General features: G+C 40.9%; 1 protein-coding gene across 1 annotated transcript in view; it reads right to left on the bottom strand.

Moving 5' to 3' along the window:
* LOC122906887 (hippocampus abundant transcript-like protein 2) overlaps positions 1 to 16,425 on the bottom strand; it is a 91,725-nt gene that overhangs the window by 65,537 nt on the left and 9,763 nt on the right. The window lies entirely within an intron of this gene.

Raw genomic sequence — 16,425 nt, 5'->3', positions numbered from 1 at the left:
AGTCATATATCCAATGAGGAATACCCAGATTATATGTTTAAAAAAACTCCTATAGGGGCGCCTGGGTGGCTCCGTGGGTTAAGGCCTCTGCCTTCGGCTCGGGTCATGGTCTCAGGGTCCTGGGATCGAGCCCCTCATCGGGCTCTCTGCTCAGCGGGGAGTCTGCTTCCCCCCCTCTCTGATTGCTTCTCTGCCTACTTGTGATCTGTCTGTCAAATAAATTAATAAAATCTTTAAAAAAACTCCTATAAACCAAATAGATGCAAAAATGGGAAAAGGACAAAAAAATACATGAAAAGAAGCTCCACATTACTTATCACTAGGGAAAAGCAAAGTTAAACAACAATGATAGTACCTCATGGTCATTAGGATGACTCTGATTATAAAGAAAAAAATTTAAAAACCTGAAAACAGCAAGTGTTGGCAAGGATGTAGAGATTCAAAGAGACAGAAAGTAGAATGGTGATTGTCAGAGGCTAGAGAGAAAGGGAAATGATGAGTTACCGTTCAATGGGTAGAGAGTTCAGTTTCAAATGATTAAGCTCTGGAGAAGGACAATAGGTAATGGTTGCACAACAATGTTAATGTACTTAAATGCCACTGAACTGTACACTTTAAAAATGGCTAAAATGGTGAATTTTTAGTTATGTTTATTTTACCAATTTTTTTTTAAAAAAAGAAACTCAAATAGATCACAGAGCTAAAAGAAGGGCCCTTAGCTTCATGAGTTTGTATATAAAGCACTAACCTCACTATCCACGCCAAAAAAAAAAAAAAGTTAATATGTTGGACTACATAAATTAAAAACTTACACTGTGAAAAACACTGCTCAAAGAACAAAAGACAAGCCATAGAGTGGAATAAAGTATTTGCAAAACTCATACCTGCTAAGGGACTTGAATCAAGAGCTCTTACAACTCACTTATAAAATAACAATTAACCCAATTTAAAAACGGGCAAAGAGCTTGTATAAAGAAACATTCCTTGAAAGAAGATACACAAGTGATCAATAAATACATGAAAAGATGTTCAACATCATTAGCCACAAGGGCAATGAATATCAAAACCAGTGATGTACCACTTCAGAACCACCAGAATGGATATTTAAAAAATATAGTAATAAGCACTCATGAGGACTTAAACACTCCTCATACAGAATTGTTGGGAATATAAAATGGTACAACCACTGTGGAAAATAGTTTGGCAATTCCTCCAAATTATGAACAGTTACCATATAATTACCAGCAATTGTACTCCAATACCTAAGACAACTGAAAATATATATTCATACAGAAACTCATCAACAAATGTTCATACAGCAGTATTCACAGTAACAAAAAGTGGAAACACCCAAATGTCTACCAACTGATGAGTGAATAAACAAAAAGTGGTATATCCATACAAAGCAGTATTATTCAGCCGTAAAAAAGAATGAAGTATCAATGCATGCTACAACATGGATGAACATTGAAAACATAATGCTAAGTAAGAAAAGCCAGGAGGAAAGGCAACACTATAGTATGATTCCATTTAAGTGAAATGCCCAGATTATACAATTCCAAAGGGAGGGAGCAGATTAGTGGTCACCAAGGTTTGAGAGTAGGGGAAAATGAAGAACGATTACTAATGGGTACTGGGTTTCATTTTGGGGAGATGAAAATGTTCTGACAGTGGTGACAGTTGCAAAAACTTGTGAATATACTAAAATAAATGAATAGTACACTTGAATATAGTGAATTTTATGTGACTATATATCAATTAAAATATGCAATAGAAGGGGCGCCTGGGAGGCTCAGTAAGTTGAGCCTCTGCCTTCGGCTCAGGTCATGATCTCAGGGTCCTGGTATTTAGTCCCGAATTGGGCTTTCTGCTCAGCAGGGAGCCTGCTTCTCTCTCTCCCTCTCTGCCTGCCTCTCTGCCTACTTGTGATCTCTCTGTGTCAAATAAATAAATAAAATCTTTAAAAAAAATGCTGTGGTGGGGCGCCTGGGTGGCTCAGTGGGTTAAGCCACTGCCTTCGGCTCAGGTCATGGTCTCAGGGTCCTGGGATCGAGTCCCGCATCGGGCTCTCTGCTCAGCAGGGAGCCTGCTTCCTCTTCTCTCCCTTGCTCTGCCTGCCTCTCTGACTACTTGTGATCTGTCTGTCAAATAAATAAAGAAAATCTTTTAAAAAATGCAGTGGTAAAAATGATGAGAGAAAGATGCAGAAAGAGGCAGTCTCTTGGCCGCCTCTGGACTTCATGAAGGCTGGAACGACGACAGCCACCTTGAGACCACAAGAGCCAGACAAGTCAATACACAGAAAACACAAAGTACCTGGGTTCTTGATTATACTGCTTATATGCTAAATGAGCCAATCCCAAAACTGTCTTTCCATCAGATTTCTTGTTAAATGACTTAATAAATCCCCTAATTAGAAAATGAGGTTGGGAGGGAGGAATCTGAATAGATTCCTAACCAAAAATGATACAGAAAATAACTATATGAGATGATGCCCAACATGTCACTTATGCAGTCCATGCAATTGCTGGATAACAGAATTTATCTATTTATTTATTTATTTTTTTTAAAGATTTTATTTATTTATTAGAGAGAGAGGGAGAGAGAGCAAGCACAGGCAGACAGAATGGCAGGCAAAGGCAGAGGGAGAAGCAGGCTCCCTGCCAAGCAAGGAGCCCGATGTGGGACTCGATCCCAGGACGCCGGGATCATGACCTGAGCTGAAGGCAGCTGCTTAACCAACTGAGCCACCCAGGCGTCCCTGGATAACAGAATTTAAATGCATACTGCTAAGTGAAAAGAAGCAAGTCTGGAAGGCTATATGGTATATGATTCCATTTAGGTACAACTATAGAGATGGTAAACAGATCAGTGGTTGCTAGGGGTGGAAGGGTAAGTTAAACAGTTGAACCACATGGGACATTTTCAGGCAGCAAAACTTACATGTAACACTGTAATGGTAGATAAGTGGCACTGTGTATTTGTATCAAAACCCACAGACTTTCAGAATGCAAAGAGTGAACCTTAATACATGTTAATTTAAAAAAATATTTAAGAGGTCAGAGAATCTCAGCCTCGACTGCAGAATGTGACAAAGAGCTAACTGTATTAGGAATGTATGAATCAACTCACTGGAGAGAGCAGGGGGAAAGTTTGTGATCTAAGTAACATTAGGAATGAGTAGAGTCTGTTAGATTGAAGGCAAAAGAAACTTCACATAAGCACTGTACTCTAAATGAAAAATGTGTTCCCAACTGGGGTAGAGATAACAATTCTGAAACCAGTGTCCTGGAACTGAACAATTAAGTAAACGGATGGCAAATGGTGGGAGTTTCTTTTTTCACTGCCTGAGTGGAAGGTTATAAATAATCAAAAGGGGAGAGATAGAATGAGTCATGTGATAACAGATTAGATTTGGATATCATTAGCTTCACACGGATTCAGACAGGCACATATAGAAATATTTATAGATGTATGTATATACACACACTAATATTCACACATGTCTTTTCCTTGACCTGTCACCTGAGAACCTAAAAGTAATGACACTCTGGAAGTCCAACAGCACTTTAAGTATCTGGTACCCAGGTCTTGGTTTCAAATACAATTTTCCAACAAAGGAGCCAGAGCTCCCTGGAGAAATGGTTAATTTTAGGACTAAGGCAGGAAATATACAAGAGGAACTGGGAATATCTTGTAGTGCCAGAATGTAAGTGCTAAAACAACAACAATAACAACTAACAACAAATACAAAAAACCTAAGAAAACAACAAAAACATGGGGATATGTCAAAGAGCTCCCAATGGCTAAAGCTGGAACGGTATGAGCAACAAACTAAAGCTGTATTGGATTATAACTCAAATTATAAAACAAGTATGTTTATACTAAAAAGATGACATAGTAAACAAATGGGGGGAAACAGACAAAATTCCTAAGCAGAGAACCCCAAATAATTTACATAGGTACTCTGCACTCAAGAAAGTGAGGCATAACTTCCCATTATTCGAATGTGGGGTGCACATACTCTCCTCCAAAGAGTGAATATAGAAAGAGGGGGAAAGAGTAACTTTATAAAGAAAGGTGAAAAACACTACCTCAGGGAAAATGTTAACATCAACAGTGATTTTTTAAAATCTTTTATTTATTTAATTGACAGACAGAGATCACAAGCAGGCAGAGAGGCAGGCACAGAGAGAGGAGGAAGCAGGCTCCCCGCTGAGGAGAGAGCCTGATGCGGGGCTCGATCCCAGGATCCTGGGATCATGACCTGAGCCGAAGGCAGAGGCTTTAACCAACTGAGCCACCCAGACGCCCCCCAAAAGTGATTTTTTTTAATCCTTGATATAATGTATTGAAAATGGCACTTCATTTTTCTGCGCTTCCTCCCCCAAACCCATAATCTCACTGTAGTATTGAGGAAAACATCCAATGAATCCCATCTGAGGGATATCGTACAATATGTCTAACCAGGACTCATGAAAACTGTGAGGGCCATCAAAAACAAGAAAAGTGTGTAAAACTACCACAGCCCAGAAGAACTTAAGGAGACATGACTACTAAGTGTAATGAAATACTGGAACAGAAAAAGAGCATTCAGTAAAGACCAAGAAAATATGAATAAATAAAGTGTGGACTTTAGATAATGGTAAAGTATGGACACTGGTTCACTAATTTTTATAAATATACCATATTAATTAAGATGCTAATGATAGAAGGCAATGGGTGTGGGGTTTATGAAATCTGTCTATATAATCTTTGCAATTGTTCTGTAAGTCTAAACTACACTAACATAAAGTTTTAAAAAATAAATGGACGAGAATACCAAAAGCATCCTGAAGGAGGAAAGGAAAGAGTACAGGAAATATCAGAGCAGGGACTAGCAAACTATAACCCACTTTCTTTTTTTTTTTTATTTTGAATTTTTTTTCCAATTTATTTATTTTCAGAAAAAACAGTATTCATTATTTTTTCACCACACCCAGTGCTCCATGCAAGCTGTGCCCTCTATAATACCCACCACCTGGTACCCCAACCTCCCACCCCCCCGCCACTTCAAACCCCTCAGATTGTTTTTCAGGGTCCATAGTCTCTCAGGGTTCATCTCCCCTTCCAATTTACCCAAAAGCACATACCCTCCCCAATGTCCATAACCCTACCCCCCTTCTCCCAACCCCCCTCCCCCCAGCAACCCACAGTTTGTTTCATGAGATTAAGAGTCACTTATGGTTTGTCTCCCTCCCTATCTCTAAATCTACCACCAGTATTTTTAAATTGTTGTACTGAAATTTAGCAATGCTCATTCATTTAAACATGTCAAAGTCTGCTTTTGTGCTACACTGGCAGAGCTGAACAGTTGCAAAACCTAAACTATTTACCATCAGATTTTTTTAATTGATAAAACAATTCCACTTACAACAGCATAAAAAACATAAGAATAGTTTAACAAAGAGTTAAAGTTGTATACTGAAACAAAATAAAGTTGAAATAAATATACAGCTATTCCATGCCCATGAATCAGAATATGTAATATTGTTAATATACGGCGCCTGGGTGGCTTAGTGGGTTAAACCTCTGCCTTCAGCTCAGGTCATGATCCTAGGGTCCTGGGATCGAGCCCCGAATCTGGCTCCCTGCTCAGCAGGGAACCTATTTCTCCCTCTCTCTGCCTGCCTCTCTGTCTACTTGTGATCTCTCTGCCAATAAACAAATAAGAATCTTTAAAAAAATTGTTAATATTTAATTCTGCAAGAATGGATCTACATATTCAATGTAATCCATATCAAAATTCCAGCAGTCTTTCATTACAGAACTTGATGAGATAATCCTACACTTCACACAGAAATGTAAACAACCCAGAAGGGTCAAAACAACTTTGAAAAAAAGTAGTACAGTGGAAGGACTCACAGTTCCTGATTTCCAAAATTACTCCAAAGCTATGTTTACATCAGATTCTTAACACAAGAAAGTTTGCTGGCTCCAATGTAAGTGGAATACGAAGGGGAGTTTACAAATATCAAGTAACCTGATAAAGATCTGAGAAGCTGCTGACATTTCTTAATTACCCTGAGCAGAGGCGGGTGCTTCCCCACCAAACCCCTATAGCCTCTTTGCCACACATAACTATTCTCTCTCCTGTACTACACAACACCTCTCAAAGGCAAGGATCTCAACAGTACTTCTCTAAACGTACCCTGAACTCAGCAGGTAACAGGTTTTGTGACAGAAAAAGCTGACTTCCCATACCACCCAAGACATATTTGTTAACAAATTCCCGACTGTGTTCGGATTTAGCAACTGTGTGCAGAAGGAGAACATAGTCACCTCCTGCCTCTACAGGCTTGAGAACTTTTCAGGTCCATAGCTCAATCTTGATGAGCCAACTTGACCAGGATAATTCAATGACTTAAAATAGGAATGAACTGTATCACCCAATTCTGGCCAGTGAGATATGAGGGGAAATATGTCAGGGGGCTTAAGGACTTTCCTTCACTCTTCTAGGGACATATATCAAAACATTACTGTTTCCAGTGTGAGGGCGCTGTTGTGTAAGCATGTGATGCTTAGCAACAACAGCCAACTTGAGACCAAATGTGGTCAATCCTAAAGACCAAAAACTAGCACCCTGGGAAGAGCAGAGTATATGAATGGATGAGCCCACTCGGGTCTTTGGTGATATTATACTGTCAGAATAAACACACAATTCCTGTACCTCCTATCAAGGACAATAAAAAAATTCCATTATTATCAAGTGTATCATTACACCATGAACAATGTTAAGCTATTAAAAATGAAATATTTTAGTTTTATTTTAATGGGTAAGCTAAGGAACTAAGACTGTAACTGTAAACTGTTGGTTCCATTGTATTTCCAAGCAGAAGAATGATTTTAAAATACATTTTAATTGAAAACTGGAACTGGAACCCCGTAAGATTAAAAGTCATCTCTTCAGTAGTACTGAAGGCATTTAGATGTATGTTTCACTATTAAGATCTTAGTATTTTAAAAATTTAGAAACTTAGTACTTCTTGCTCCATCTAAAATAAATACCTTATCAGAAGTCTTTTAAAATATAAACACAAAGATGAAGAACACAAATAATTTTAAAACAAATAATTATACCTGAACATTTTGCTTTCTTCCTCCTAATACTGGAATGCCAGTAAGAAAAGCAGTTTTGTTGCTTCTTCATATGAAATAACTTTTCTACAAAAATTATGAAAATTTTCTCAGCACCACATTAAATAGCTGAATAAATACAATGACTATGATGTTGGATAGAATAAGCACTTATTAAACATTTGTAAGATAACTTCTTTTAACTCAACTTTTCTTTTTTTAAGATTTTATTTATTTATTTGAGAGAGATTTATTGAGAGAGATCACAAGCAGGCAGAGAGAGGGAGAGAGGAGGAAGCAGGCTCCCTGCTGAACAGAGAGCCCGATGTGGGGCACGATCCGAGGACTCGGGGTTCATGACCTGAGCCAAAGGCAGCTGTTAAGTGTGCTTAACCCGCTCAGCCACCCAGGCGCCCCTAACTCAACTTTTCAAACTCTCTAATTTGCCAACACCACCTTACTTAAAGCAAACCAAGATGCCAAGGACTGCTTTTCTAAGTATTTCTACCTATATCAATCTTCTTTAAGAATGAAAACATTGGGCACCTGGGTGGCTCAGTGGGTTGAGCCGCTGCCTTCGGCTCGGGTCATGATCTCAGGGTCCTGGGATCGAGTCCCGCGTCGGGCTTTCTGCTCAGCAGGGAGCCTGCTTCCCTCTCTCTCTCTCTGCCTGCCTCTCTGTCTACTTGTGATCTCTGTCTGTCAAATAAACAAATAAAATCTTTAAAAAAAAAAAAGAATGAAAACATTCAGTGCACCTCGGTGGCTCAGTGAGTTAAAGCCTCTGTCTTCAGCTCAGGTCTTGGTCCTGGGGTCCTGGGATGGAGCCCTGCATTGGGCTCTCTGCTCAGCAGGGAGCCTGCTTCCCCCTCTCTCTGCCTCTCTGCCTACTTGTGATCTCTCTCTGTCAAATAAATAAATTAAATCTTCATAAAAAAAGAATGAAAACATTCAATTCTAAGTGGTTAATTCACTAACATACATCTGTTGAGGTCTATTATGTCAGCTAGATGCTGGGGACAATGGTATCAACAGAAGATACTATCCCTGCTACCATTTCATAGAATATAAAATTTTAAATTAAAAATTAAAATAAAATTTTAAATTCTAAACACTCTAAAGAGCTACCACAAAAAATCCTAAGCTATACTAAGGCAAAAAGTATCCTAAATTATGCTTTATTCCCTTTTTATAGGTGACAAAACTCAGATGCAGAGAATTCAAGTAACTAGCCCATTTCACACAGTTACTAAGTGCCTAGGCTGGTGTTCCACCCACACATTTACCTCCAGAGTGTATGCTACTAACCGCTTTATTATTTAAACTACCTTTCCTAGAGAGCCCAAAGTTCTCCACAAGTAGAAACAGCACATATATGTGACAAGTAGCACGGACTGCGACAACCTAAGGAAGAGGTGACAGGAGCCAAATTTAGACAGTTCCTCAGGCCAGGTGAAGCCCTTTACTTATCCACCCCCTTGCCTTTCACACACTAAGGAGTCTGGCCTGGTTCAGTGTGTACCTGGACAAAAGAACAATCTCCACTAATCCCTCACTTGCTTTCTCAACATGACCTGAAAACATCAGATGAACTAGAGCATCTGGCTTTTGTGAATCAAGCCATCTGCCTTCAATTGGAAAAAGATAAGGTTGAAAGCTACTCCCATTTGTCCCAAACATGATCCCCAACTCAAAGATCACAGTACACAGCAAACATCAGTGACTTGCCCACATGAGAGCAGAAGAGAGAGGGGCTGTCATATATACCAACTGACTAGCACTGAGTTTCCACAAATAAACCCATACATCTATGTTCTGCTGATTTTTGGCAAAAGTGCCAAATCCATTCAAAAAGGGAAAGAACGGGGGGGGGACAAGATGGCGGGGTACTAGGAAGAGGCGTCTTTTCAGCTGGTACCCCAAAGTGAGCTGATTACCTACCAAAGAACTCTGATCACCCATGAAATCAGCCTGAGATCAGAATTATACACGTCTGGATCTCTACAGGGACAGAAGACGCCAGTGAGCAGGTAAAGCGGAATGGGAACAGCGGACTGATATCTGAAGATAAACAAAAGGGGGAGGGAGCCACCAGAGGCGACCCGTGCGAAAGTAATACCCCGATACGAGCGAGAGTGCCCTGCGTCTGGGGACCAGCATTAACTCGGAGACTGGTTGAAAGCACTCCAAAAGAGCAAAGGATCGCGGGGGCAAACTGTGGGATTCGGGGCGGCTAGGGACAGGGGCTTGAGTCCCCGGTCCCAGACGGCCTCCCCGGCGCGGAGGCAGAGAGAGTGCGGCGGAGAAACCGGCTCCTGGTCCCTAAGCCGCCAGCGTGCCCCAGAGCGCGGGGTTCCAGCTCCTGTGAGGGGATGGGAGCCGGTCTGCAGAACGCCCGCTAGCCCTACCACAAAGCTTGAGATGCGCGTGCACGTCGCTCCAGCTCTCCTGGGTTTCTAAGGCCCTGGGGCGCTTCTAGACCCGGGCCATTGTTTCAAAGTCTAAGCCTCGCGCCCGCGAAACTCTTCCCCGGACAGAGGCGCGCAAAAGCCCAGCCTGCGGCTTACGGACCAGCGCCCCGTTCTCAGTGCCCCAGACGCGCGCCCGACACACAGCCGCCTCTGAAAAGAGGTGCGCGCAAGCCGGGCACTCCCAGCCCCGGCCAGCGGCAAAATCTCAGTGTGCGATCGCTGCTTGGAACCTCTCTGGCGGTCAGGAGCTCCCAGACAGCCGCCACTGCCTTGGCTTTGGGAACGAGCAAAAGATCCTGCGCCCCCAGGGTCTTTAACTTGGAACCTGCACTGCCAGCATCCAAGGGGGAATTTATTCAGCTTCTGCACCCAGACTGAGGCTTCTGAGACGGAGATCAGGAAGTGTTCCAGGGTGCACCTTGACTGCACCAGAGTTGATACATCCAGCTACATCTGTTCAGTCTTCTCCCACCAAAATGACTAGGAGGAGGAATGCCCAACAGAAGAAAAATACAGAGGATGGACCTTCCGCAACAGAGCTAACGGCTATCAACATAGACAATATGTCGGAAAGAGAATTCAGGCTAACAATTATCCAGGCAATAGCTAGGTTGGAGAAAGCCATGGATGACCAAACAGAATTGATTAGAGCCGAACTGAAAGCGACCAGACAGGATGTTCACAATGTTAGGGTGGAGCTTAAAGCTACCAGGGAGGAGGTCCACAATGCTCTCAATGAGTTCCAATCCAATCTAAACTCTCTCAAAGCTAGGGTAACTGAGACAGAAGATAGAATTAGTGATCTGGAAGACAAACAGATAGAGAGAAAGGATCAGGAGGAAGCCTGGAACAAACAGCTTAGATCCCACGAAAGCAGAATTAGGGAAATAAGTGATGCCATGAAGCGTTCCAACGTCAGAATTATTGGAATTCCTGAAGGGGAGGAGAAAGAAAGAAGTCTAGAAGATGTCGTGGAACAAGTCCTTCATGAAAACTTTCCGAATCTCGCGAATGAAACCAGCGTTCATGTACTAGAGGCTGAACGGTCTCCACCCAAGATTATACACTCCAAAAAAACATCACGACACCTGATAGTCAAATTGAGAAATTATAATTGTAGGTATAATCTCTTGAAAGCTGCCAGGGCAAAGAGGCTCCTTACTTACAGAGGGAAGCCCATCAGAATAACGTCAGACCTGTCCACAGAGACCTGGCAAGCCAGAAGAGGCTGGCAAGATATATTCAGGGCACTAAATGAGAAGAACATGCAGCCAAGAATACTTTATCCAGCAAGACTGACATTCAAAATGGATGGAGAGATAAAGAGTTTCCAAGACCAGCAAGACTTAAAAGACTATGCAACCACCAAGCCGATACTGCAGGAAATATTAAGGGGGGTTCTATAAAAGAGGAAAAATCCCAAGAATAGCATTGAACAAAAATATAGAGACAGTCTACAGAAAGAAAGACTTCAAAGGTAACTCGATGTCAATAAAAACGTATCTATCAATAATCACTCTCAATGTGAATGGCCTCAATGCACCCATAAAACGGCACAGGGTTGCAGATTGGATAAAACGACAGGACCCATCCATATGCTGTCTACAAGAGACCCATTTTGAACCTGAAGATACACGCAGACTGAAAGTGAAGGGGTGGAGAAGCATCTTTCATGCCAATGGGACTCAAAAGAAGGCTGGGGTAGCGATTCTCATATCAGATAAATTAGACTTCAAACTAAAGACCGTAGTCAGAGATACAGAAGGACACTACATAATCCTTAAAGGGACTATCCACCAAGATGATCTAACAATTGTAAATATCTATGCTCCCAATATGGGAGCAGCCAATTACTTAAGAAAACTGTTAATCAAGATAAAGAGTCATATTGATATGAATACACTAATCGTAGGTGATCTTAACACGCCTCTTTCAGAATTAGACAGATCATCGAAGCAGAAAATCAATAAAGAAACAAGAGCATTGAACGACACATTGGACCAGATGGACCTCATAGATATATACAGAACATTCCACCCTAAAACAGCAGAATACTCATTCTTCTCAAGTGCACACGGAACCTTCTCCAGAATAGACCACATACTGGGTCACAAATCAGGACTCAGCCGATACCAAAAGACTGAGATTATTCCCTGCATATTCTCAGATCACAATGCTTTGAAACTGGAGCTCAATCACAAGGAAAAGTTCCGAAGGAACTCAAACACCTGGAAGCTAAAGACCACCTTGCTTAAGAATGCTTGGATCAACCAGGAGATCAAAGAAGAACTGAAACAATTCATGGAAACCAATGAGAATGAAGACACTTCGGTCCAAAACCTATGGGATACAGCAAAGGCGGTCCTAAGGGGAAAATATATAGCCATCCAAGCCTTGCTCAAAAAAATTGAAAAATCCAGAACACACCAGCTGTCTCTACACCTTAAAGAACTGGAGGATCAACAACAAATCAAACCAACTCCACACATAAGAAGGGAAATCATCAAGATTAGAGCTGAGATCAATGAGGGAGAAACCAGAGATACAGTAGAACGTATCAATGAAACTAGAAGCTGGTTTTTTGAAAGAATCAATAAGATCGATAAGCCACTGGCTACACTAATCCAAAAGAAAAGAGAGAAATCCCAAATTCATAAAATTATGAATGAAAGGGGAGAGATCACAACTAACACCAAGGAAGTAGAAACAATCATCAGAAGTTACTACGAACAGTTATATGCCAATAAGCTTAGCAACCTTGATGAAATGGATGCATTCCTGGAAAAATATAAACTACCAAAATTGAACCAGGAAGAAATCGACAACCTGAATAGACCGATATCTAATAACGAGATTGAAGCAGTGATCAAAAATCTCCCAAAAAACAAGAGCCCAGGACCTGACGGATTCCCTGGGGAATTCTACCAAACCTTCCAAGAAGAAATAACACCTATTCTCCTGAAGCTGTTTCAAAAAATTGAAGCAGAAGGAAAACTTCCAGACTCTTTCTATGAAGCCAGCATTACCCTGATCCCCAAACCAGGCAAGGACCATACCAAAAAGGAGAATTTCAGACCAATATCACTGATGAATATGGATGCTAAGATTCTCAACAAGATCCTAGCCAACAGGATCCAACAACACATTAAAAAGATTATCCACCATGATCAGGTGGGATTCATCCCTGGGCTACAAGGATGGTTCAACATTCGTAAATCAATCAATGTGATACAACAAATTAATAGGAGAAGAGAGAAGAACCACATGGTCCTCTCAATTGATGCAGAAAAAGCATTTGACAAAATCCAACATCCGTTCCTGATTAAAACGCTTCAAAGTATAGGGATAGAGGGAACATTCCTGAACCTCATCAAATCTATCTATGAAAGACCCACAGCAAATATCATCCTCAATGGGAAAAAGCTTGCAGCCTTCCCGTTGAGATCAGGAACAAGACAAGGATGCCCACTTTCACCACTCTTGTTCAACATAGTATTAGAAGTCCTAGCAACAGCAATCAGACAACAGAGAGAAATAAAAGGTATCCAAATTGGTAATGAAGAAGTCAAACTCTCTCTCTTCGCAGATGACATGATTCTTTATATGGAAAACCCAAAAGACTCCACCCCCAAACTACTAGAACTCATACAGCAATTCAGCAGCGTGGCAGGATACAAAGTCAATGTGCAGAAATCAGTGGCTTTCTTATACACTAACAAGGAAAATACAGAAAGGGAAATTAGAGAATAGATTCCATTTACTATAGCACCAAGAACCATAAGATACCTGGGAATAAACCTAACTAAAGAGGTAAAGGATCTATACTTGAGGAACTATAGAACACTCATGAAAGAAATTGAAGAAGACACAAAAAGATGGAAGACCATTCCATGCTCTTGGATCGGAAGAATAAACATCGTTAAAATGTCTATACTGCCTAGAGCAATCTATACTTTTAATGCCATTCCGATCAAAATTCCACCGGCATTCTTCAAAGAGCTGGAGCAAATAATCCAAAAATTTGTATGGAATCAGAAGAGACCCCGAATCGCTAAGGAAACGTTGAAAAACAAAAATAAAGCTGGCGGCATCACCTTACCTGATTTCAAGCTTTATTACAAAGCTGTGATCACCAAGACAGCATGGTACTGGCATAAAAACAGACACATAGACCAGTGGAACAGAGTAGAGAGCCCTGATATGGACCCTCAACTCTATGGTCAATTAATCTTCGACAAAACAGGAAAAAATATACAGTGGAAAAAAGACAGTCTCTTCAATAAATGGTGCTGGGAAAACTGGACAGCTATATGTAGAAGAATGAAACTCGACCATTCTCTTACACCGTACACAACGATCAACTCAAAATGGATAAAAGACCTCAACGTGAGACAGGAATCTATCAGAATCTTAGAGGAGAATATAGGCAGTAATCTCTTCGATATCAGCCACAGCAACTTCTTTCAAGATACGTCTCCAAAGGCAAAGGAAACAAAAGCGAAAATAAACTTCTGGGACTTCATCAAAATCAAAAGCTTCTGCACAGCAAAGGAAACAGTCAAAAAAACAAAGAGGCAACCCACGGAATGGGAGAAGATATTTGCAAATGACAGTACAGACAAAAGGTTGATATCCAGGATCTATAATGAACTCCTCAAACTCAACCCACACGAAACAGACAAACACATCAAAAAATGGGCAGAAGATATGAACAGACACTTCTCCAATCAAGAAATACAAATGGCTATCAGACACATGAAAAAATGCTCATCATCATTAGCCCTCAGGGAGATTCAAATTAAAACCACATTGAGATATCACCTTACACCAGTTAGAATGGCCAAAATTAACAAAACAGGAAACAACATGTGTTGGAGAGGATGTGGAGAAAGGGGAACCCTCTTACACTGTTGGTGGGAATGCAAGTTGGTGCAGCCTCTTTGGAGAACAGTGTGGAGATTCCTCAAGAAATTAAAAATAGAGCTTCCCTACGACCCTGCAATTGCACTCCTGGGTATTTACCCCAAAGATACAGATGTCGTGAAAAGAAGGGCCATCTGTACCCCAATGTTTATCGCAGCAATGGCCACAGTCGCCAAACTATGGAAAGAACCAAGATGCCCTTCAACGGATGAATGGATAAGGAAGATGTGGTCCATATACACTATGGAGTATTATGCCTCCATCAGAAAGGACGAATATCCAACTTTTGTAGCAACATGGACGGGACTGGAAGAGATTATGCTGAGTGAAATCAGTCAAGCAGAGAGAGTCAATTATCATATGGTTTCACTCATTTGTGGAGCATAACCAATAGCATGGAGGACAAGGGGCGTTAGAGAGGAGTAGGGAATTTGGGTAAATTGGAAGGGGAGGTGAACCATGAGAGACTATGGACTCTGAAAAACAGTCTGAGGGGTTTGAAGTGGCGGGGGGGTGGGAGGTTGGGGTACCAGGTGGTGGGTATTATAGAGGGCACAGCTTGCATGGAGCACTGGGTGTGGTGAAAAAAATAATGAATACTGTTTTTCTGAAAATAAATAAATTGGGAGAAAAAAAAAAAAGAAAAAAAAAAAAACAAAAAAAAACATAAAAAAAAAAAAAAAAAAAAAAAAAAAAAAAAAGGGAAAGAACGGTTTCTTCAACAAATGATGCTGAAACAACTGAATTTCCACATATAAAGAATGAAGCTGGAACTCTACCTTACCCCATATACAAAAGTTACCTCAGACCAGATAAATGATCTAACCTAAAGCCACAAAGCTTCTGGAAGAAAACAGAGGTAACTCTTGAATTTAGTTATAGATTCTTAGACATGGCTCCATAGCAACTAAAGAAAAAGAAGATATTGGGCTTCATCAAAATCATAAACTTTTAAAATACACCAAAACCTGAAATGTAAGACATAAAACTCTTGGGCACCTGCGTGACTCAGTTGGTTAAGCATCTGCCTTTGGCTCAGGTCATGATCCCAGGGTCCTGGGATGGAACCCGTATGGAGCTCCGTGCTCAGAAGGGAGCTTGCTGATGCTCCCTCTCTCTCTGTCTGCTGCTCCCCCTGCTTGTGCTCTCTCTCTCCCTGCCAAATAAATAAATAAAATCTTTAAAAAAAAGACCTAAAACTCCTACAAAATGACATAAGGGGAAAGATTTTAACACTGGATTTGACTATGATATATTGATATGACACCAAAAAACAGAGACAACAGAAGTAAAAACAGGTAAGCTGGATGTTACCAAAATTTAAAACTTCTGCACATCCAAAGATACAATCAACTGAGTGAAAAGGCAACCTATGGAGAAAATATTTGCAACACATGTTGTCTAATAAGACGATAATTTGCAGAATTTATCAAGAACCCCAATAACACAAAAAAACAACTCAATTAAAAAAAAAAAAAAGCCAGGGGCGCCTGGGTGGCTCAGTGGATTAAGCTGCTGCCTACAGCTCAGATCATGATCTCAGCGTCCTGGGATTGAGCCCCGCATCTGGCTCTCTCTCAGCAGGGAGCCTGCTTCCCCTTCTCTCTCTGCCTGACTCTCTGCCTACTTGTGATCTCTTTATCTGTCAAATAAATAAATAAAATCTTAAAAAGTAATTCAAAAGACTGGAGCGCCTGGGTGGCTCAGTGGGTTAAAGCCTCTGCCTTCAGCTCAGGTATGATCCCAGGGTTCTGGGATCAAGCCCCGAATCCGGCTCTCTACTCAGCGGGGAGCCTACTTCCTCCTCTCTCTGCTTACTTGTAATCTCTGTCTGTCAAATAAATAAAATCTTTAAAAAAAAAGCAAAAGACTATAAAATGGCTAATAAACGTATGAAAAGATGATCAAAATCACT

Source organism: Neovison vison, chromosome 5, assembly GCF_020171115.1.
Source record: "Neovison vison isolate M4711 chromosome 5, ASM_NN_V1, whole genome shotgun sequence".
Classification (NCBI taxonomy): Eukaryota; Metazoa; Chordata; class Mammalia; order Carnivora; family Mustelidae; genus Neogale; species Neogale vison.
Note: the sequence above shows the minus strand (reverse complement) of the source record. Positions and strands in the feature narration are given on the sequence as shown.